This window comes from Sphaerodactylus townsendi, linkage group LG02 (assembly GCF_021028975.2).
Source record: "Sphaerodactylus townsendi isolate TG3544 linkage group LG02, MPM_Stown_v2.3, whole genome shotgun sequence".
Taxonomy (NCBI): Eukaryota; Metazoa; Chordata; class Lepidosauria; order Squamata; family Sphaerodactylidae; genus Sphaerodactylus; species Sphaerodactylus townsendi.
Window position 1 is genome coordinate 57,293,503 of NC_059426.1, and position 22,931 is coordinate 57,316,433.

The window sequence follows — 22,931 nt, forward strand, 5'->3', positions numbered from 1 at the left end:
GGTTTTTTGGTAGTGGGGGTAGGGCAAAAAGCAAAGCTTGAAAGCCCTTCATGGGCTCCATGGGCTCCAGATGTGCTGTGGCCCAGATTCTGACCTACACATTGGTCAGAACATGGGCTGCAGTGCATCTTCAGGCAAAGCAGAGGGGATGCCAACTAATATTGGCTCACTCCCAGCTATACCTCTGGAACGACCATGCTATGCCGGTAGGGCTGACAGCTGCCCTGGGGCACTGATGCAGCACTCAGTGCTGCATTGGAGAGTCCTGGGAGGCCACCATGGCAGGCCACTGGCATATTTGCCCCTCCACTGGGGTAAGTGCCCCAGAAAGGGTATAGGTACATGCCACCTCCCCAAGTCCCTTCAGCCTCCACACTCTGGATTGGGTTGTTAAGTAGTATACCACACTGGAAAAATATCACTCTGCCTCCTTTTAATTAACTATCATTGAAAACTAAGCTTCCAACTTAGGGAACAATTGTGCTTATCACTTGCTTTATGAATAATTTAGACTAGGGGTCTGCAACCTGCGGCTCTGGAGCCACATGCAGCTCTTTCAGCCTTATACTGCGGCTCCACGTGGCCTGGAGGTTGGAGGGTAGCGTGGGTGTGTCCCTCCAGCTCTCCAGAGCAGCGCTGGAAGGAAAGGAGAGTGGAGGGGCTGAACCGGAGGAGGCTCCATGGAAAGGTCTGACAGAACAGACCTTGAATACTTGCAGCATTAGCAATGCTAAAAGTTATTGAAATTGTCAATCTACTTATTTCGGGTGCCATTCTATTGTCCTTAGTGGAATGCCTCTGGGATGAGTATGCCTCTGGGATGACCACAGTCCAATTGTCTTTACAGCTGCTGTAACTGGTAGCTCCACAGTAGAAATGTTGGCCTTCTTTCACAATATCTTGCTGAATATTAGCACCTTTGCACATACAGAATTGTGAAGGCTTTGATGGGAAAGCATATAATTACTTAGAATGCCATTGATGATTTCACACATCATCATGTATTATGAATAGGAAGTATATAGAAAGGGTTTATTCACACCATGGTGCCTACTTATGTATGTACCATACTCATTTGTTTCTTCTATGTGCAACTTTTCCCCAAGGCAAAGAGCTAATCCTGGCTTTCCTCCCATTCAGTGGAGCAGAAGGTGCTTCAGAAGACCCAACAGCAATTTACCTTTGGGTCTGCAGGGAGCACTCATCTGGAAATAGCAAGCCCTTATCATGGGAAGATACTTGTCTTCAAACGTCCCAATGTTTCATAATTGTCCACCATGGCAGCCACTTTGTAGTGGCACTCAATATACTACACTCCAAATTCCAGTGGTGCTCACAGGATCAACAAGGTTGAAAATCCCTGGTTTATGATGTCAGTACACTGATATGTGGACGTTCTGAAAGGTATCATGTAGTATGAGAGTAGAGCTGCAATCATGTGCATACTTACTAGGAAATAAATGTAATAGAATTAAATGGTACCTGTTCTGGAGTGGCATTCATAGGATAGTACCATGTTTTTCTTGCAAGGCTCTGCCAAGAATATAGACAAACTGGACAGCACCAAAATTCTCTATGAAAGAGAAATATTTAGGTTGGTTATAGTTGACAGGAGGCTGGAAAACCAGCAAAGTATAACTTAGGAAACTTGGAGTGCACAGTAGTGTAGCAACATATTTAAGCCAGGAGTTAGTTTCAACTGTCTTCTCATGAAAGACATACCTTGCTATGTTTTTGAGCACAGTTTCACGAGCTCCTTAGACTGAAGTTAGTGTGAAGGAATAAACAGTTCTGGTGAGGGATCTTCTTAAAGATGTTAGTAACGAAGCTTAACTTTTGAAAGTAGATTTATTGCAGAAGAATTGAAGCAATTACAAAATGTCAGCTTCTCTGGGAAGATGGCAATAAATACAGCGTAAGGGCTCTTGCCATATTGACCCCAGAAAATTAGACACAAAGGAAGTGAGATGGATTTCTGCAGCTTGCTGTAAGCAAATTGCTTACAGAGTCCGCCACAGATTTGATTCCTTCATGGATCCTACCACAAGGTGACTGCAAGCCACTTCATCTGGAAACTTAAAAGCACCCAATTGACCTTACTGCATGCCTTCCAAGTTTGTCTATTTTCTCCTCTAGGTCACTGTCTTATTTCAGTAAATATGTATACTGGTCTTTATTCATTATTGCTCTGCAATAAGCAGAGGTTTTGTTTGGGAACTCTATATGTAGGAATGTCCCCAGCCATGTTTAGAGGTGTTCCTCTGTCCATCTCAAAATGCATTCTCATTCATGTTATTATTTTGCATTCTCACTTACACACTTGGGTGCTCTGATACTTAATGTGCTTTTCTCCATCAAATTTTTTTTCACTAGGGCAAACAGCAATCAATGTCCAAGCATGACACATTGATTTCCTATTCCCTCTCACTCCCCTCCAATTTACAGGGAAACTCTGCAGACCTGTATCACTGGGCTGTGGTTTATCGTAGTGCCTAATAGTGTCAAATAGTTTCCTTAGCTGCACATGTCAAAGCTGTGTCACTTACACTGCTACATAAACATAGGCCCCTTCCACACATGCAGAATAATGCACATTCAATCCACTTTCAATCCATGCAGAATAATGCACATTCAATTCACTTAGGAGCAGCAGCGGCATAGTGATTAAGAGCAGGTGAGCTCTAATCTGGAGGAACCTGGTTTGATTCCCCGCTCTGCCGCCTGAGCTGTGGAGGCTTATCTGGGGAATTCAGATTAGTCTGTACACTCCAACACATGCCAGCTGGGTGACCTTGGGTTAGTCACAGTTCTTCTGAGCTCTCTCAGCCCCACCTACCTCATAGGGTGTTTGTTGTGAGGGGGGAAGGAGTTTGTAAGCCCTTTTGAGTCTCCTTTAGGAGAGAAAGGGGGGATATAAATCCAACTTTTCTTCTTTCAATGTACTCTGCTGCTGGATTTTACTGGGCAAAATAGCAAAATCCACTTGCAAATTGTGAAAGTGGATTAAAAGTGAATTATTCTGCATGTGAGGAAATGGCCTCAGTCAGAACAATTCAAAGACCTTGGAACTCATGGTTCTGAGTTAATACTCATGCTTTCTAGCTGCAAGATTTGACTTGTTTCTACAGGGGTGGGCATGAGTGGTTGATGTGGATTGGATTATGGCATTAAGCACTTCTCCTTATATCCTAGGGCTCAGCTCCCATTTGATTTTGCAAGGTTCTGTGCAATGCAGCTACGTTATCCTGAAAAATTGCATCAATGCAATGCCTTGAGTCTGCTCTGGTGCAACTCTTTAACTCACAGCATTTAACTGGTCTGCAGCTGAATCTGTCCAGTGTTTGCTATATGAAATTGTTTCTCCCCATTCTTTTCACAAGTTGATTAGTATGCCCAAAACTTTCTCTCCTGGCACACTATTGCCTGCCAAAATTCAGCCAGTTTTGCAAGAGAAGGTAAAAATGGGCAAACCACACAGGTTAGGAGATACACCAAAGTCACTCAGACCTTTATAAAACACAGCCTTGCTTGTTCAAGTGGCTTTACTGCAAAATTATGGCTTATATGGCTTCTGGTAAAAGAGGGAAATATTAGTTTAGACACACATCTCCCACCCAACTGAAAAGAACAGGAAATCTCAAGTTCAAAAAACTTTTTTCCTGGTCAGTTTGGATGACATTAGTATTGATTGACAACCTTTATTACTCAACAACTGCTGTTCAGCGACCTGAGGGAAATAGTCTTTAGCTTAGTTCCAAGCAGACAACTGTCCAAATTACAGAGTTGTATAATCACAATTAAACCTTTTTGACAAGTCCCAGCAGAGAGAACAAGAGTCCATAAAGCATACCTTGCCTTAAACTAATGTCTTTAGGTCAAGTTTCAGTTCCCCACCCCCACCCCCCTTGTTTGGTTATATCCCATTCTCCAAGGAACTCGGGCCCTACATGGCAATGCTACATATTTCTTAAATTAATAAATAGGCTACCATAGTACAGAAAATAATTGTTAGTCCTAGATTATCCAGCAAGCATCGTTTTCTGAGCAAGGTTTTGAGCTTTGGTTTGCTGCCCGCCAATTTCACTACTGCATCATTATTAGCTATTGTTATAGAGTGACTACACAAGCAACAGTGCAAATATCAGAGATCTGATAATCCATTTATATTGAGCTAATGTCATTATAATGATGACCCAGTGTCACCAACATTCAGTGAAATCAAGTGATTGTCTTCTGTAGAACTGCCCATTCACCACCTTCAATGCTGGCCCACTCTCCACCATTTTATTCCTCTAACATTTTCCTTACATAGTGACAGATAGCCAGAAGCATGCTAACTGGCCATTCAAAAGCTTACAAAATATCCTGCTATTCCTATAGTTAGGATTCTAATACCATAAAAGGAGGCTTTAATTATCCTTTGTCTTTAATTCATTGATTTACTGATTCTGATAATTTGTTAATTCATTTCTTAAAATTCCTAGTAGGGGGATCTAGAAATCACTAACATTGATTAGATTAGTCATGTTATTCTTTAACTGATTGCAGAAAGGACAGAAGGTCTAGCTCTTTATCATGTTTCAAGCAATACTACTGAGTAAACAAAAAGGTGCATAAAATATTAGCTAATCCCTGTTAAATGTTTTTGTGAAAGTCTCCTGATAATTAAAGTGGTCCCTAGAACAGGTAATAAATCTACAGGCTTGTAAAGCTGGAGACGGGGCAGAGAGAGAGAGAGAGTCCCCTGTAATATTTCTTCTGCTCTGCGTAACATTAGAACAGCTCATTCCAAAGAAATTTCATGCAGAACCAAAAAACAATGCCACATGAGATCCTTGGTAGCAATATGTTGAACACCAGTGTTGCAAAAATTAAATCCTTACATTTTGGGACATTTGTTTTAATATGACCAACCGCATCTCCACTCCTACAAATTCAGAACCAAGCTGTAATAAGATCAGTTTTGTACTCTGTGTGGGCTCCTATGACTTTCTTTCACTGTCCGCCCCATCTCTATACCATTTTGCCAACTGTTTATTGGGGGGAAGGGGGGTAAAAGAAGAAATGTTAAGCATTCCTGGTATCATTTTATTTTATCCAATATCTGATAAAAAAGCAATCACTAAAAATAAATAAAAACTGACAAAAAATCAAAGTAGCAGCATTAAAGCAAGCCAGTTAGAAAACCAACAGTAATTACATACTGGGTTGTAAATAGTTGTATTGTTAAATCTGTAATAGTATCAGCACAAGGAGGCTGATATTAACCACAGTCAGAATCTAATTTGAAATAGTTGCTTCAGTTGTTCTTCTATGTCTATTTTTATTTATTATTTATTTTATGTATTTGATTTAATATACCGCCCTATCCCCGAGGGGCTCAGGGCGGTATACAGTTGGCAATACTTGCTACTTCATGGCACATGACCAATCTACCTTTTCTGCAAAATTGGCAAGCCCCTAGCCTGAAAGTTGTTTTTAGAAAGTCTCATGAATGCCCTTTGTTAGAGGTATCTCAAGCCCACAGCGTGAATGTTGTTAGCAGTGGGGCTCATATGAATCACCAGCTAGGACTGTTTCAAAACAATAAAAAAGCCAAGTCCAATCAAAGAATAGATAAGAGCAGGCCACTCAACAAGTTCCAACCAAGGACCCAGCAACACAAAGGCTAGCCTCCTAGATGCAGACAAGCCCAGAAAAGTAAAGCCAGGCAGTGATAGGAAACCCAGAAAGCAGCTGACCCAAGCATTTATTAAAGACTGTTAGACTACTGTTGCAGATATTTTGGCTCAAGGTGATCTTCTGCATAGTGCCCTATGGTCTTGCCACAGTTGTTTTTTACAACACAACCTCTAGTGACATCAGCCTGACTCCTGGAAACTGACACCTCTTATCTCAGTAAAGGAAATTTATGTCCACCTTGCCTTCTTCAGGAAGAATTCCAGTATATATACTTCCTCAGTCACACATCCTCCACATCCAAAAGGGTTCCCCGTTTCTTTAGACTGAAAAAGTTCCAAGCCCAGAATTCTGGGAATGCTTCTTTATCTCCCACACCACCAAACCAAGGCTTGTTTCTGACTTCATCTGAATAATCCTGTCACAACCCCAGACTTGTCCAGTAAACAAAATGGTACTTTGAAAGCAGAATTCTTAATTATTGATTACAAACATAGAAAAGCTGATGACTTCTTATTGTCAGAACTAAATATAATAAAACAGGCAAAGCATTATATCCCCCACAGTAGTAACATCCTTTCCCCACAAAACCCTTCTCCACCTTTGGGCGGGAAGGAACACAAACACACTTTCCTTGGACAGGGAGAAACAGGGAGAAACTGACATCCAAAACCTACCCCCACCCCCCCACCCCAGCTGCAGAAGATGTTACAAGGTGAGATGAGAGAGTGGTACAAGCTTGAATCAGTGCAAACAATTCCCAAGGCCACCCTCTAAGAGAGACCCCGAATGAAATATGACAGGGACCTGGGTAACATATTACTGTCAGGATGCCATTGTTGGGAGGGGGGAATTATTGGGGATTGCTTTCGCTTTTTGCAGGTGCAGCTATCTACTTGTTCTGGCCTTGAAGGTCTGCAGCTGGAATGGGTCTCCAGGATGGAGTCTTCTGACTGTCTTGTTTCACATGTGGGGGTGGGGATCTGCTGCAACATATTATCAACTGCTTGGTGCCTTTTTTGCCAGAACTGTCTTCCTACCTTTCTTTCATGTCTTCAATAAAATCCTTGAAACCAGCAAGTGATTTATTGCCTGATCGGGGAAACTGACAATTACAGGACCACAACAAATCCATGCCTTCCTCCAAATCTGGAAAAAATAAATGTCTTGTTTTTTTCCATCCCTCAGTTCCTATATCAAAAGCAGCCAGCACTACCAATCTCTTATCCAAACCTGGATCTAACTGTGTCCTTTGGACACTTTCTGGACACTTGCATAAAATTTTTTAAATTTCTTCCTCTTCAGCATCTGTAGTTGGGGCATAAACTTGAATGATGGTGATGTCGATAGGCTTTCCCTGAAGTCGAACTGATATTTTTCGGTTAGACTTGGTATTATAGTTCTTTACTGCTTCTGCTACATCTTGCCTCACTATTAAAGCAACTTTGTTTCTTCTGTTTTTGTTATTCCCTGAGTAAAACACTTGATAATTTTATAACTGAAAATGTCCTAATCCAGTTCACTTTAATTCATCACTTCCAGGACTGAAATGTTTAAACATTCCATTTCTCATTTTATGATTTCAAGTTTACCTTGATCCACACCTCTCACATTTCATGTTCCTATTATATGCATCAAACAGCTTTGGACTTTCCTTTCGCATCCATTCCCATCAACATCTGAGTGTTCTTTAGGCTTTAGTCCAGTTGCATCATTAAAAATAGCACTACTTGTACTTGTCCTCCTCTCTTCCTCAATAGCAGATTGAGTGCCATCCAATCTGGGGGCATTATCTTCCAGCATTATATCTTCTTCTTCTTTTGGATTGTCTCATCCTAGAGTTTTCAAGGTAACGGTCCATGGTGGTTTACCATTACCTTCTTTGGTGATCTCCTAACCAGGATTAGTTGAAGTGGCACTGCCATTGTCTCCAAAAGATCCTCTGCCAATGTCACCAACCACTACTACTGCTGCTCAGTAGCTACTCTTGAAGGGTTCCTCAGCCCCCATCACCACTGGAACAGTTTGTTCTGTGGCCATTGATGCCTGAAGGAAGTGGGCACATCTTAGTCTAGTGTCACAACTGTGACCATTCAGCCTTGAGTGGCTCTGCTGGAAGTTTAATTTCTTGACAGAGTCTAGACCCCTTAAGGTCCGTCTCCCAGCTTTGCTGACACACATAAATCCCCTTACCATCCAAAAGGACATGGATACTCCAGTGAAATTAAGAGGAATATTTTACTATCAAGTACAATTCAAAATGAACAGTTAACAGCCCTTTTACACTAGTTTCATCCATCTTACAGTAGTACAAGTTGTCTAATAGGGCACTTTGAAAGGGTTCAGGCTCTTCAGTCATAAATCAAAAGTTGGCCTATGACCAGCAGAATCCCAGTGTTGTTTTCTTGACAAAGCTCTAGTCAGTTATTCAAACTGAATGTGCAGTCTGATCCTACGCATTTCCCCCCCCCCCCCCCGAGGCAATTCTTTCAAGTATACAGTCACAGGCCTGCAGCCTAAATCACTGACTAACCAGTCAGAATATTACTTACCTATGCAGGACTAAGCCCAGCATTTATTACCATGTATAGCAGCAATCCACAAAAGTCCTACTTAAACACTAAAATTAAGCAATGAATATCATTTTATTACTGCATGCATTCACTTTAGCATGCTTAGAGGATATTAATTTCACACATGAGTGAGCATAGGTATAAACTTGCCTTCCAATTCACCATTGCAAAACATGTGTAAGATTTTTTAAAGGTTTTATTATCAAGTATTAGAGAAAAGGTGTTTGCCAAAATATAGTACAAACCATATTAATTCTACCAGCTGTGTGTTTAATTGGTTTTAACAGATAATGGTCAAACTCTGCAAGAAAAGTAACTGAGAAGTCATCTGCATTCTGATGGGTTGTCCTGATCATAGAACCCCCATGATTGACAGATAGTTCAAATAGAATTCTAAGAGTGGCAGTTAGAACTCTGATAGTTGAGACAGTGTGGCCCAAAACCTACCCAGGGTCACCACTGCTGTCCTGGATCAGTGGGGGGGTGGGGGGTCAAGGCATAGCTTCCACACTGGCCACATAGTGTCCAAAGAGGCAGGGCCACTAAAAGCCTGACTGGCGTGGGCAGGTGACATAGTGGGGGTGGGGTGGAGTTGTGGTGGCCCAGCCATTTAAGGTTGGGCAAGGCAAGGACCTGCCTTTGTCTCTGGATTTCGCCTTCCCACCCTCCTTCCCTTTATTGTTTACTGAATGTTTTCTTGTTATGGGTTTATTCGTTTGCAGTTTGTCTAATTTGTTACAGCTTGGCGGGTTGTGCATGGGAACGACCCATTGGATACTCACCGTGAAGGGGTCTTCTCCTGGGTGGTTGTAGGCCATCTTGTTTGGGTTGTTCCCTACCGTCAATCAAGGAGGCAGGAAATCTACTTTGGTCACTTCCTGTAGGCGGGTCATAGCCGTCTTGCCCCAGTATCTGACTAGCCGAGGATCAGACTCACCAAAATGAGACAAGAACAATGGAACCACAACCAAACACACAATAACATGCTGAAAAAACAAACCTAACCTAACAACTCTGGAAGGGACCAAAGCTCAAAGGAATTCTCGCAGGCTCTGAAACTCTATCTTGGAATGTTAACCTTGCAATTTTATGTATGAAACACATTACCGGAGAACAAGAACAGGGAGGGCCAAGATGGCCTACAACCACCCAGGAGAAGACCCCTTCACGGTGAGTATCCAATGGGTCGTTCTCCTGGATGGTGTAGGCCATCTTGTTTGGGTACTCCCTAAGCAGTGACCTGTAGGGTGGGTTCTGTTAATCTCCGATAATGTACTCCAGGATTCTCCTTCCAAAGGAGGCCTGAACAGCATCCAGAGAGGTCAACCTATAGTGCCTCACAAAAGAAGAAGGGGAGGCCGCAGTGGCCACCCTACATATCTGTTCTAGGGACGTGTGCTTGACCAAGGCTGCGTTAGTGGCCGCACTCCGGCCGCACTCCACTGCGTTAGTGGCCGTAATGCCACTGGGTACCAGTAGACAGCTGGTCGTGTGCCTCAATGACACATGCCCTAATGCTGGAATTAACGGCCACAGAGGACATGACCTCACCTACCCTAGGGGGAACCATGTTAATACACAGGGACTCACATTCTCTGATATTTTCCTTGCATACGAGAGAGGCCCTCAGGGACCAACACACATCCAGGTGGTGCCATAAATGTTCCCTGGGATGGCTAGGGTTGGAGCAAAAGTTAGGCAGAACCACCCTTGTTGTTGGGTGAACTTAAAAATATTTATTTTTGTTAACAAGGATAGTGGATTTAGGCTTGTTGTTTGTATCCCACTGAGGTAAGATGGGATACGATGTCACCACTGGGATATGATGACGACTTGTCACCACTGGGATACGATGACGACAGAGAGCAAGGGTCATCTTGATGGCGCCCTACTGGCCTTCCCCATGGTTTTAGTGGTTCGAGAATTATCAGAAACACTGCTCTTAATCCTTTCGACAGGTCCAGATTGGTTATCCCAGGGTCACCTGTGACATCTGGTTCAGTTTGACCGCATGGTTCTTGAACAGAACAAGGAGAAAGAAGAGTTATTCAAACAACATGACTGAGACATTGCTAGCCTCATGTTGTCCGTCCACCACCAGGATTCACAGATCTTCCTGGAAAGCATTTGTTTGCTGGTGCAGGGGGAAGCTAATCACACCAGAGACTCTGTCACTAGATGTCATCCTAGATTACTCACAAGTTGTTCTCAAGCCCAGCCTTTATAGAGCCACCCTACAACGCCAGGTGGAGTTAGACTGAAACTTGCCTCATGCCGTAATGCTAGTTAGTTAACTAACTGACTCAAGGAGAGCTAACATTACTTTTAGAATTGAGAATTAATGATTATTACTTCTAAAACCAGTTCTTTATTCTATAAATGAATGGCTGCCAAAGGTTACCCATTCTCTCTTGCCCCCCTTTGTGAAAGATTCCAGACAAAGTCTGAATGTATTTTTAAGAGTGTGGCATATAAATATTTGAAATAAATAACTTGTCAAACTCCGGTTAAAATGTTTAGTGTACCAGAATTGTGATTTCACTGGGGACATCCCCGTTTTTCTTAAGGGCTGTGAAGAAGTGGGAGTATACCCCCTTCCCACTTGGTCCAACAGCATGGACTCTATGGCCCTGATTAAGGTGAGAAGAGGTATTGCCCACTTAAGCCTGTCCTGTTTTTCTGGGGTGAAGCTGATCGGTGAAGGGAGGAACCTGTCTTGTGGCAACAAACGGAACTCTAAGGAGTAACTGGAAGAAACTATGTTCGGGACCCACTGGGCGGCATGGGTTTCTGTCCACTTTGCGTCTGCCAGCCCACTGTCCTTCCCTCCAGGAGAGGGGGGAGGATGAGGGAGAGGCCCTAATGGTTGACTTGGTTTGTCTGACCTGACAGATCCGGGCATGGCTCTCTTGTTATCTTTGTTTTCAACCAGGATCCTATCAAACTCCGAACCAAAGAGGGCACTCCCCTGAGAATCAAAACTGGAACCACTGTCTTAGAATGGGTTCCGCCTGCCATGGCTTAAACCAAAGTAGGTGGCGCGCCATCAAGGACCCTGCCATTATATGTGAAGTGGTCAAAAGGCATCTAGGGTGGCATTCACTAAGAAGGCAACTAGGGTGGCATTCACTAAGAAGGCGACAGCCATGAGTACCTTTTTGGTACCCTTTCAGAGGCCCTGGTTCTCAGGAGGAATGATGTTAGAAGGCGCTTTTGCCAGATGATAGTAGATCTAACCACCGTCGCAGAGGGGGCGAGGATCCTAGAAGCTATAGCGGCGCCCTCATGGATCCTGTTAAGGCTGTAGTCTGCCTTTCTATCCAGGGGATCCCTTAGTTTTCCCCCTCTGTCCCTCCAGACCAGCCCACCCAAGTGAAATGCAGCCACTGGCCCTTCGACCAGTGGGTCTTGATAAGACTGTTAAGGTGGTCAGGAGCCAGGTAGAGCTTCGGGGGGGGGGGGGGAAATACTGGGGGGAAACTTTTGTTTGCTGTAATTCCATCCCATTGTCTGTCGAACATACCTCAGGCAAAGGAAAAATAGGAGATCTCCTCCTCCACTAGGAAAACTGAGGAAGGGCCCCTAGGGCAACGCTTAATGGCTTTCGCTGCACCGGAGGAATTTGGGTCCTCAGCCACCTCAGAATCCTGGTCTTCCGGCTCTGAAAAGTTATCGGAGGCCAGATCAATCTCCCCCTCACTGAAATGCTTCAGATGGAACCCCATAGGATACTACAAATGCTCCTAGTAGATGTCCCGTGGAAGCCCTCCAACTGGGGGGACCAGTCTCAAGGGACAGTGAAGAGAACATCAAGGACACCCCAGATAAGCATTCAAAGGTGTCCCTCAGAAGGGCCCATGAATGGCTGGCCTCAGCTATGAGGGCTCTTGTCCCGTCCTACTCAGTAGCCAGGGCAGTTATAGGCTGGATCCATAGGGTCCTGGAAATGCCTCCACCTGCAGGATGCAAAGGAGTTCTGCCTTTATACTTTGGCTTGCCCACTTGCTGTCATGTAGGACAGGATTGCAGAATTCACGGATGTCCTTCCCCATTGATAGGCCAATAAATTATAGCTTGCTGCCTGACTCAGGTTTTACTAATGCCTAAGTGGGCTGACATTGTGGTTTTGTGCGTTAACTCTGACAGCTGCATTTAATACTTTCTAGCTTCCCAAACAGCAGCGCACCTTCTCCTCATAGACACTCTGTATCACTGCTCTGGAAGCTATGGCTGCCTTCAGCCTAACAGACTGGCAGATTGATACTCAGTTAACTTCGGCACTCTCCTCTAGGGGTCCCTGTTCAGTCTCCACAGCACTGTCGGAGATTTGGGCCTAGTGTAAAGTGAAGCCTTCCTAATTTCCAGAGATTTCGTTCATAGATTTAGCTTGTGAAGCTACAGCATTCCCAATAGAATTGGGATCTAAATACCTCCATAGACTCCCCCGTCCAATTTCCATGGAAGTCCTTGTATGTTATTGGGGCTTCAGCCAATTTCACCTCAGGGCTGGGCTACTGCTCCCTCTGACCTTAATTTTTCGGCCTAGTCACACTCCGATCTTCTGTACAAACTGGGGGTTTATCAGAGTCACCTCAGCCCCTGCCACAGGCTCCATAAATCTTACTGATTCCTTCCTGAGCCGTTGAGACCTGTAATACATGAGCTGCACCGACAGTTTGGGCCTTCTGCGTTTTAGCAACTGGCTTTGGGTCAGAATCAGCCCATTTGACAGTTTGGACCTTTTTGGTTGGGGACCGAGCGTGAGGTTTCTGAAACCTGCAACACTGATATCTGAAATGTCCTCCTGAACAGGAGAAACAGATTACCAATCCCTTCATGTGTTGTGAGGGGGGTATGTTACTGCCCTCTGAGTTATACACAGAAGCCAGCCAGTCCCTATCCCTCCTACGGGGAATGGGGGATCTGGATCTAGAGCGAGGCCTTTGCCTGTAAGGAGGGAGGGCAGGGGATGGCTGCAGCTGCTTAGAGACCTCCTCCCTGACGGAGGAACGCATTAAGGCTTCCAGCCGGTGAGGGGAGAAAACGCTCCACTCTGAGGAAATGGCATCTGCCATGTTGCTTTCCCTCCCCCTCCTCTCTCCCTCTTGCCTGGAGAGTCCAGCTGGATTGGAGGCCTCTGCCGCCAAGGCGTCCATCGGCTCTTCATGGCTGCATCCGCAGCTCTTACGCCCAGACGCTCCCTGGCACCCTGTACAGGGGCTGGTCGAGTGTGCGTGCCGACCCGCACGCCGAGAGGGCGATGGCAAAAGGCCCACTGGCTAGCCCCACGGCTGCTCTGGGACCGCGGCTCCCACGCCCAGACGCTCCCTGGCACCCTGTACAGGGGCTGGTCGAGCGTGCACGCCGACCTGCGCGCCGAGAGGGCGATGGCAAAAAGGCCCGCTGGCTAGCCCAACGGCTGCTCTGGGACCGCGGCTCCCACGCCCAGACGCTCCCTGGCACCCTCTACAGGGGCTGTTTGAACGTGCGCACCGACCTGCGCGCCGAGAGGGTGATGGCAAAAAGGCCCACTGGCTAGCCCCACGGCTGCTCTGGGACCGCGGCTCCCACGCCCAGACGCTCCCTGGCACCCTGTACAGGGGCTGGTCGCCGTCTTGGCGCTGACTGCGCGCCGAGAGGGCGATGGCAAAAAGGCCCGCTGGCTAGCCCCACGGCTGCTCTGGGACCGCCGCTTTCATGCCCAGACGCTCCCTGGCACCCTGTACAGGGGCTGGTCGAGCGTGCGCGCCGACCTGCGCGCCGAGAGGGCAATGTTGAAGAGGCCCGCTGGCTAGCCGCACGGCTGCCCTGGCACCGGCCGGTGCGCACTTTCCTCTCAGCCACATGGCTGCGCGAGGGAGAGCGGGAGGCTCGACTGGCAGACCTGGTCACTGCCCTCTGTGTTCTCCACTGCCGAGCAGCAGAATCCCTCCTTGTGAGAAGAAAATGGCGCCAACGCCATAGCCGCTGAAGGGAAGGCTTTTTTGGCGGGAAGAGGGAAACACAAGGAGGGCAGGGACCACAGACACAGAGTTACAAGGAAAAAAGGCTACAAACTCTCACAGACACAGAAAGGAGTTTTTTGGGAACCAAAGGACACGAAGCCTATCAATAAGCAAAGAGCCTGCTGAATTTGCTGCACTCCCTGACGAGGCAGGAAGATACTGGGGCAAGACAGCTATGACCCGCCTACAGGAAGTGACCAAAGTAGATTTCCTGCCTCCTTGATTGACGGTAGAGAACAACCCAAACAAGATGGCCTACACCATCCAGGAGAACTGATCCATTTGGGGAAGAAGGAACCTGTGTGCCAGCCCTTCCCATTTGTGGGAACCCTCATAAGAGGCTTTCAGGGTGGGGTGAGCCTTGATACCGCATTCCCAGGCAGGAGCTGTTGGTGGCTCGCACTCCCAGGCAGCAAGGGGAGTTTCATTTAGTGACCAAACCCAGATGGCTCCCAATGTCTAGCTGCTCCTGGTGCCCCCCCCCCAACCTTAGGCTAAGGGAAAATCACCGCAGGATAGCGAGGGTGCTACCCAGTGCTACCCAGGTAGCAAGGGTGCTACCCAGATCCGTCCTCTGTGCTGCGCCTTTGCTCCCTTAGCCAGCAAAACCAATAAACAGGCTGTGGCAAGTTCCTTTCTACAATACAGTTATTGTGTATCTCATTTGGTCCCTTGGCCTCTCTTTCCCCTCCTCAGTCAACAAAGGAAGGTTGACTGGTAGAGAAGTTAACAGAGCTTGCAAACAGCTGTGTGAACTGTAAATTGTCTAGTGGAGGATTTCTCCTCAGGAGTGAAAAGGAACACATTTTGGGTTTTTGGATCAGGATAGGATCCAAACCAGTTATCCAGGGAAACAACTGGTGGGATTTTAAAGAATGGTGTGATTTCGAGCCTGTTTCCTATAGGTTTTATAATACAATCTACATCTACATTTGTTTTTGAAAATAATACAATCTACATTCTTTTTATGAAAAACAGCTAACTGGACTTTTAAACCCCACCAAAAGTGACAAATAAAACTATTTTTGTTGAATTTCAAGAAGCCTCTAAAGTGCCAAATATTTTATTATTTAAAATAACCCCCTCCATCATAGTAACTTATAACAATTCAGAATAAAATGATTAGAGTAGCCTTAGTAAATTTTAAATAGTGAAGTGGCTAAAAAAGTAACAGCAGTAAAAGATAATGCTCTTCTGACCAGATTATATGGCATTGTTCTTTGTTTCAAAAGTCCTGACATGTTTTTGAATTTGCAAAACTCAAGTCGCACATAAACTTCATAAACTTAAAAACTTACCCCTCATAAATATCACGTTTATTACATACTCAAAATGGTATGTTTGCTTATCAGGAACACCTTGGAAATGTCTAAAAATCACTGTTACTAATGTTGCTTCACTGAACAAACACCGTAAATCCTAAATGTTGTCCTCCTGATAGCAAATTCACAGCAGACTCATCAAATTGTTCTCGGGGAAGAACAGATGGTAAAAGAATGTGAGAGCAGAAAAACATATACACAAACAGGTTTCCACTCATAACACAGTATAAGCAAAATATAGAACTGAGATGTTTCCGTGCATCAACTTCCTCAAGCTGATAGTAATGCTTTTACACATAGCTGGAACACAGACTGGCCAGTGCAGCAGACAGCTATAAATTAGATCAGAACTGTGATGATCCAGGTATAAATGAAGGTTCCCCCAAACATACATATCAAGATCAACACAGGTGAAAGAGTAGCCACTATTGCAAATTTCTGCAATGGTAGCACCACTTCTCTATGACAGTAAAGTAGTTATTTTATAAAGAACATCCTATTCCCTCCAGGGCTGCAGGCAGCTAGCACAAGTTAGGAACTCAATATCAAGAAGTGCCCTCCTACACTGCAATCACTAAGAAGGAAAGCAGTGCTTTTACATGAACTAGGTAGATAATGCTGGGCCCAATCTTGTTCCCATGCAAAATGGGTTGCGAACCCAGTGTTTAAGAGGGGAGCAGGAAATAAGGAGGGCAGAAATTAACATGAAATCCCTGAAACCCAAAGTTAGAGACTGACACCCTTGCTGGAATAAAATTGGTGACAACTTTATTGGTTATAGCAGCTATCAGAGCCTTGACATCGCAGGGAACAACGGATCCAACTACTGGGTGACCGCCCTGTCAGCCGATATACTGCTCCACCTAGCCGCAGCCTGCCTGCTGGGCAGGGGGAGAACATGCGGGATGGCAGATTGAAGGATTCCACTTGGGCACTAGCCTCTATGTGGTCTCTCCTGCCACTCAGAGGGAGGATGACCAAGTAGCCCCTAGGTTGGGCATGTTCCCAAAACACTCACCCCCAAATCCCTTAAGGGGACCCCTGAGTTGAGGGAAATGGGCACACCGGTCGATTCCTCCTCCCCCCCCCCCCCCCCAAAAAAATGAATCCGGCTCTCACAAAATAGTTGTGAGAAAAGAAAACAGGGATATACAAAAAATAATTCCAAACACCACCAGCAAACTTTAACAACAAATGGAGAGGGAGGGATGGGTGGGAGAAAGGCATGAGATGAACTGAGTTCTTTGCAGGCAGGCCATGGTCTAAGTAGTGCTGGGGCTGGACCAGGGAGCAAGACCCACCTGTGAGGTCTCCAGCCTGCCACCTGCCCAAGGTCTGGCCCAAGACAACAGCTTATTTTTTTAATGTATTTTTTTTTGTTTTTTTATATAGCTACAAAACTACCAGATGGTGAATCAGCCACCCTACCAAGATCATGAACAAAGAATAAGAAAAACAAGAGAAATAAGAAAAGATAGATTGCCACCCTCAGTCCCCCATACATTTAACCCCAATACAAACTATAACCACAGCAAAAAGAAAAAAAGAACAAAGATTTAAAAAACAGTTAACTATGTGACTCCCACCTCACCTTCATTAGTCATCATACATTCTATAACCAGTAATCACTAACCATACAGTTTTCTGCTGTATGAGGTTGTTTTATGGGTCAATTGACCGCATCAATAAAATATACTTATCTAATAATCAAGATCTCTTATACCAGCCTTCTATTTACTAAAATAAGAAAAAAATAAATAAATAAAAATAAAATAAGAAAAAAAATCTTTATAACATTCATTTTATGACCTGATTACCAATACTTACATACACAATCTATTTTATACTATTACTTCTTTATCCAGAGTTCTACTAGTTTTAATCCACATGTATTTACTTTTTTGCTCTCGCTGGTCTTTAGATTGCCTCTGCTTTTTTTTAAGTATATTTTGTAAATAATTTCAGTACCTCCCCACTCCCATAATGTATTCTATACCTCTAACTTTCCCAGCTTGATATACTGTACTTTAAAGGACTTTAGAAGTCTTTTTTGTTTTTGCTAATAAATGTTCTTGCTTCTTGTATATCAAGGATCTTTCGCTGAGTTCCATTAAAGATAAAAACCAGTACTTTTGGTAGCCATCATCTAAACAGAATGTTTCTCTTCTTCAGCACCTACCGTATATACTAGTGTATAAGTCGACCCGAATATAAGTTGAGGCACCTAATTGTACCACAAAAAACTGGGAAAATTTATTGACTCGAGTCTAGGGTGGGAAATGCAGCAGCTACTGGTAAATTTCAAAAATAAAAATAGATACGGTCTGGTGCTATTTGGGGGTCTCTGCCACTGACCCCCCATCTCACCAATCCCAAAGTCTCTGCCACCGACTTCTCCATCCCGCAGCTTGTCCAGCTCACCCAGGTTGACTGGCTGTCACCCGCCGAGAGCCAGGGCCCGGCCGCCGCTGAGAAGAAGGCAGAGGCAGAGAACGCGGCTGAAAGGGGGAAGGCAGATAAGAAGGCAGGAGAGAGCGAAGACGGGAGAGGAGGAACGCCACACAAGAATTAAGTGGGATCCTCACTCGCGTATAAATTGAGGGGGGCTTTTTCAGCACAAAAAATATGCTGAAAAAGTAGACTTATATGCGAGTATATATGGTATGTAAGGAATCTGTATTCTTTCCTCTTCACCAAAATATCCCTTGGCAGCTCATTCATGGTTATCAAGTCCTGCCCCAAATATTGCAGTCTCTTTTTTAAATGCATGCAAAGTATATCTTCTTTCATTGATCTTAATGTCAGATACATCATGCAGTCTTGGGGCACCTTTTTTTTGTGCAGCAAGTGATTTCATAGGATATATTTTATCCACTTTTGCTTGTATTTCTTGAACCGGGATGGACATATATTTTGCTACCTCTGGTAGAAAGTCCTTGTACAAATTTTCTCTATCTAATTCTGGTAAGACACGAGTCTCAATGCAAATTCCTTCTGTCTTATCTCCAGGCCAATTAATTTTTCAGCCTAGCGTTATATTTCTTTTCTATTAACTTCTATTTTCGTTTCCATGTTTTTAGAGTCATCTGAGATTTTTTGCATATTTTTTTTCTTCTTCTTTATCCGTTTAGTCATGCCCGACTCTTGGATACTCTGTAAACCAGTCCCCTCCATGCTTCCCTGTTTGCCACAACTTCTTTCAATTGGTTGATGTTCATGCCCATGTCCCTCTTAGTGGTTTCCAAACAACAATTAATTGGCCTACCCCATTTCTGTTTACCACTGACCATTCCGAGTAGCATCTCTTTTTCCAGTGAATTTGCCCTCATCACATGTCCAAAGTAGGTCAGCTTCTGTCTAGTGATCTAGCCCTTCAGGGACATCTCTGGGTTAATACGCTCCAGGACACCTTTGCTGGTGACTCTAGCTGTCCACGGGATTTGTAAAAGTCTTCTCCAACACCACAGCTCAAAGACATCCACTTTTCTTCTATCTGTTTTTGACAGTGTCTATGTCTCACAACCATATGTCATGATTGGGGACACAAAGGCATATCTTTAACTAGACCTTTAGCTAGATCTTTTTTCAGTTCTGCTAAATATTGAATGCATCTATCAACTTCATCAATCTTATTTTTCATTTTTAATATATCTTTATGTACAGATGCAAGTATTGATTCAATTCTCTGCATTTGGTCTGATGAAACTTGGATGGGTGGATCTGAAATAGCTCTCATTTTGTATTTTGAATCAGCCACTATTTCCTCCTCCTCCTCTACTCTTGGTTTCCAGCTATATCAAAATTAAGACTTTTCACTCTGGGTAGATTATAAATCTGGGTAAGTTACAAATCCCTTTCTTAAGCAAGCGTCTTAAGTTTTTATTTGTTTAAATTGTGGAGAAGCATTCCAGCAGTGCAGCAATAACAGAGCCCGAAACAAGGTCTCTCATTCCAACATAGCGAAATTTATGACATAGTTCATAAATCAGGCTCATAACTCAGTTGTACTTATCTGTTTGTAAATTCTTACTGGGTGAAGTGTATGATGAAAGACGAAACTCCCTTTTTCATTTCTTACCTTCTTCAGGAAAAAAAAGCATCACTTGTAGCTTAAAGTAGTTTTAAAACTGCTTCTTTTCCCATTGCTGGTGATAGATAGGCTCTGATGAGTGAAAGGGCTGGGGCCTCTGGTTTTCTTCCAGTATCCCTTACCCCTCCATTTCCATCTCTGAAGAGCACAGTGCCTTTATCCCTGGTAGTTCCCTTTAATCCAGGGGGCTACCATCATTCAGATACATCACACAAGAGAAGAAGAGACAACAGGGTTGTCTCTTCCTCAGGAGAGCTGCAGCTATCATGGAGCTGGAAGCCGGATGTTGCCCTAGGCAGCTTCTGATAGGCTGGACAGGTGGAAGAAGGTCACCTGGCCAGAGGGAGGAGTGCTAGCAGCCAGCACAGAACCCACCCGCACCTGCACCATGGTCCATCCGGCTGTTGGCTACTGCACAGGCCACGTCCTGATCCCTCAAGACCAACACACTGCTGCCTCCCTTCCTCTACCCCTTGTGGACTCACAAATGAGGGACCAGGTAAGCCTGAGCACCTCTCTTTCTGTTCTTCCATTGTGCTACCTTTTCAAACAACTGCCTCTTTAGCTGCTACATACCTCTTTACAATCATCTTAAAAGGAAACTGATCAAAAGGAAATTACAATTCATAACCATGATGGATTTTTTGAAAACGGACCATTGGATACTTACTGGGAAGGGTCCTTCTCCTGGGGGATAGTAAGCCATCTTGGATTGGGGTGGTTTCGCACTCCAGTCTCTGGGAGGCAGGAAGTTGTTGTTTGAATTTCCTGTCTGGTCGTTGCCTTCCATTCTGATCCAGTATTTTCAACTAACAAAGCTATATAACATTCAACTTTAACACTGAACCAAACAAACTCGTCACACAGGGAAGGATAAACAACATGGTAAAAGGAAACATGGGAAGCTATCCCCTTAATCTCCTAACCCATTTGTGTGATTTCAACTGAGAGTAGAAAAAAGAAATAAAGGAACACATCTTGATCATATGCCATGGGAGGGCCAAGATGGCTTACTATCCCCCAGGAGAAGGACCCTTCCCAGTAAGTATCCAATGGTCTGTTCTCCTGGAGGCGTAAGCCATCTTGGATTGGGACCTCCTAGAGCAGTGTCCTCCAAAAATGGGAGGGTTAGGCATGCTCATCCAAGATGTGTTCCAGTACTCGTCTGCCAAAAGCTGTCTCGGCAGCCATCCATGAACTTAGTTTGTAATGCTTAACAAATGTGGATGGCGTAGACCATATGGCCGCCTTGCAGATGTTTTCTACTGAAATGTTTTTTTCTAAAGGCTGCGTTTGTAGCAGCACTTCTAACTGAATGCGCTGTGATACCAGGTGGTATTGGTATGTTAATGGCCTTGTGAGCCTCGATGATGCAGGCTTTAATGGTTGAATTTATGGATGATACTGACTCTGGAGTCCCAGATTAGGGCTCGATACATTGATGAAGAGGTAATCTGTTCTACGCACACGTTCAGTTCTAATGATGACAGCCTATAATGCCCTACGGGCATCCAGATTGTGCCATAACTTCTCAGTTGGCCGTGATGGTTTTGGGTAAAAACTCGGGATAACAATTTCTTGTCTGTTGTGGAAAGCTGACCTGGCCTTGGACTTAAACGTGAGATCTGTTCGTAGGACTACTCGGTCCGGATGGAATACACAGAGGTTCGAGTTAACCGATAAGGCCCTGAGTTCTGACACTCTCCTGGCAGAAGTGATTGCTACAAGAAACAGGGTTTTCATATGTAGGCACTTGAGATGGATCGTCTGCACTGGCTCGAAGGGAGTCTTGGAGAGAGCAGATAATTCAGTGTGAAGGTGCCAGGATGGGAATCTGTGCATTGATATCGGCTGACTTTGTCACACTTCACGAATGAAACGCACCACATCTGGATGTCGAGATGCTGGAACATGCTGAAAGTTGGGCCAAATGGTAGACAGAGCTGCCACCTGTCTTCTTAACGTTGCGCTCTTCAAACCTCTCTCAAACCCGTTTTGAAGGAACTCCAGGTCAATTGTGGGGATAATGGATCTATGCCCTTTAATTTAGACCAGGTGACGAAGGTCTTCCACGTGGAGTTATATATTTGGACCGTAGCTGGTCTCCTTGATGCCAGAAGGGTGTTTGTCACCTGATCTGAGTATCCCTTTCCTTTTAAGGCATCCCTTTCAACCGCCACGCGGTCAATCAGAACCATTCGGGACGTGGATGATGTAATGGTCCCTGAAGGAGGAGATCTTGCCTTTGAGGCAGATTAAAGGGTGGTAGGATTGTCAGTTCCTGAATTACCGAAAACCATGGACGTCTGGGCCAGAATGGGGCAATCAGAATTACGTCGGCCCGCGTTGCCACCACCTTCCGGAGAAACTTCGGCAGCACTGGTATCGGTGGAAAGGCGTAAAGGAGACCCTGTGGCCACGGAGCTGTGAGGGCGTCCGTATCGTAAGCGTCCTTGACTCGGAATTGGGACATGAATGCCGTCACCTGGTTGTTGTCCGCAGTGGCGAACAGGTCCAGAATTGGTCGTCCAAATCTCTGGGTCACCAACTGGAAGACCGATCTGTTCAACATCCACTCTGCATCTAACACTCTCTGCCTGCTTAGCCAGTCTGCCGCCACATTCAACTTGCCCTGGATATGCTCCGCTTGGAGAGACAAGAGGTTCTTTTCGGCCCAATGTAGGATCTTGAAGGCCTCTCTGTGTAACCTCGATGACCTGGCACCGCCCTGGTGGTTTATGTACACCTTTGTGGCAATGTTGTCTGTTCTTATCAGGACATGTTGTTGGTAGACATCCGATTTGAAGTGCTGAAGAGCTAGGAACACCGCCCGGATCTCCAGGAGATTGATGGGAAGTTGTGATTCCTGTGTTGACCAAGTTCCCTGAAAAAAAATTTCTTCTAGGGTGGCTCCCCACCCTGACAGACTGGCGTCTGTGAAGATTTGTGGTCGGTCTGGCATGAGATAAATTCTGCCCTGCATCAGATGGTGCCTGTTCGTCCACCACAGCAGGTCTGCCTTCAGATGGTTGGGAATGATCAGCGTGCGGTCGCGTTTCTGCATGATGTCCATCTGATAGGGTCTCAAAAATTGTTGTAATGAATGTGCGTGCATCCTCCCCCATTGCAGGAGATCGAACGCTGCCACAAAGAGGCCCAGAAGACTGGTCAGCTGTAGGAGTTGGTATGTTCTGTTGCGTCGCACCGCTGTTACAGCTCTTTGAATTTTTAAAACCTTCTCGTTGGGTAGATAGAGATGGTT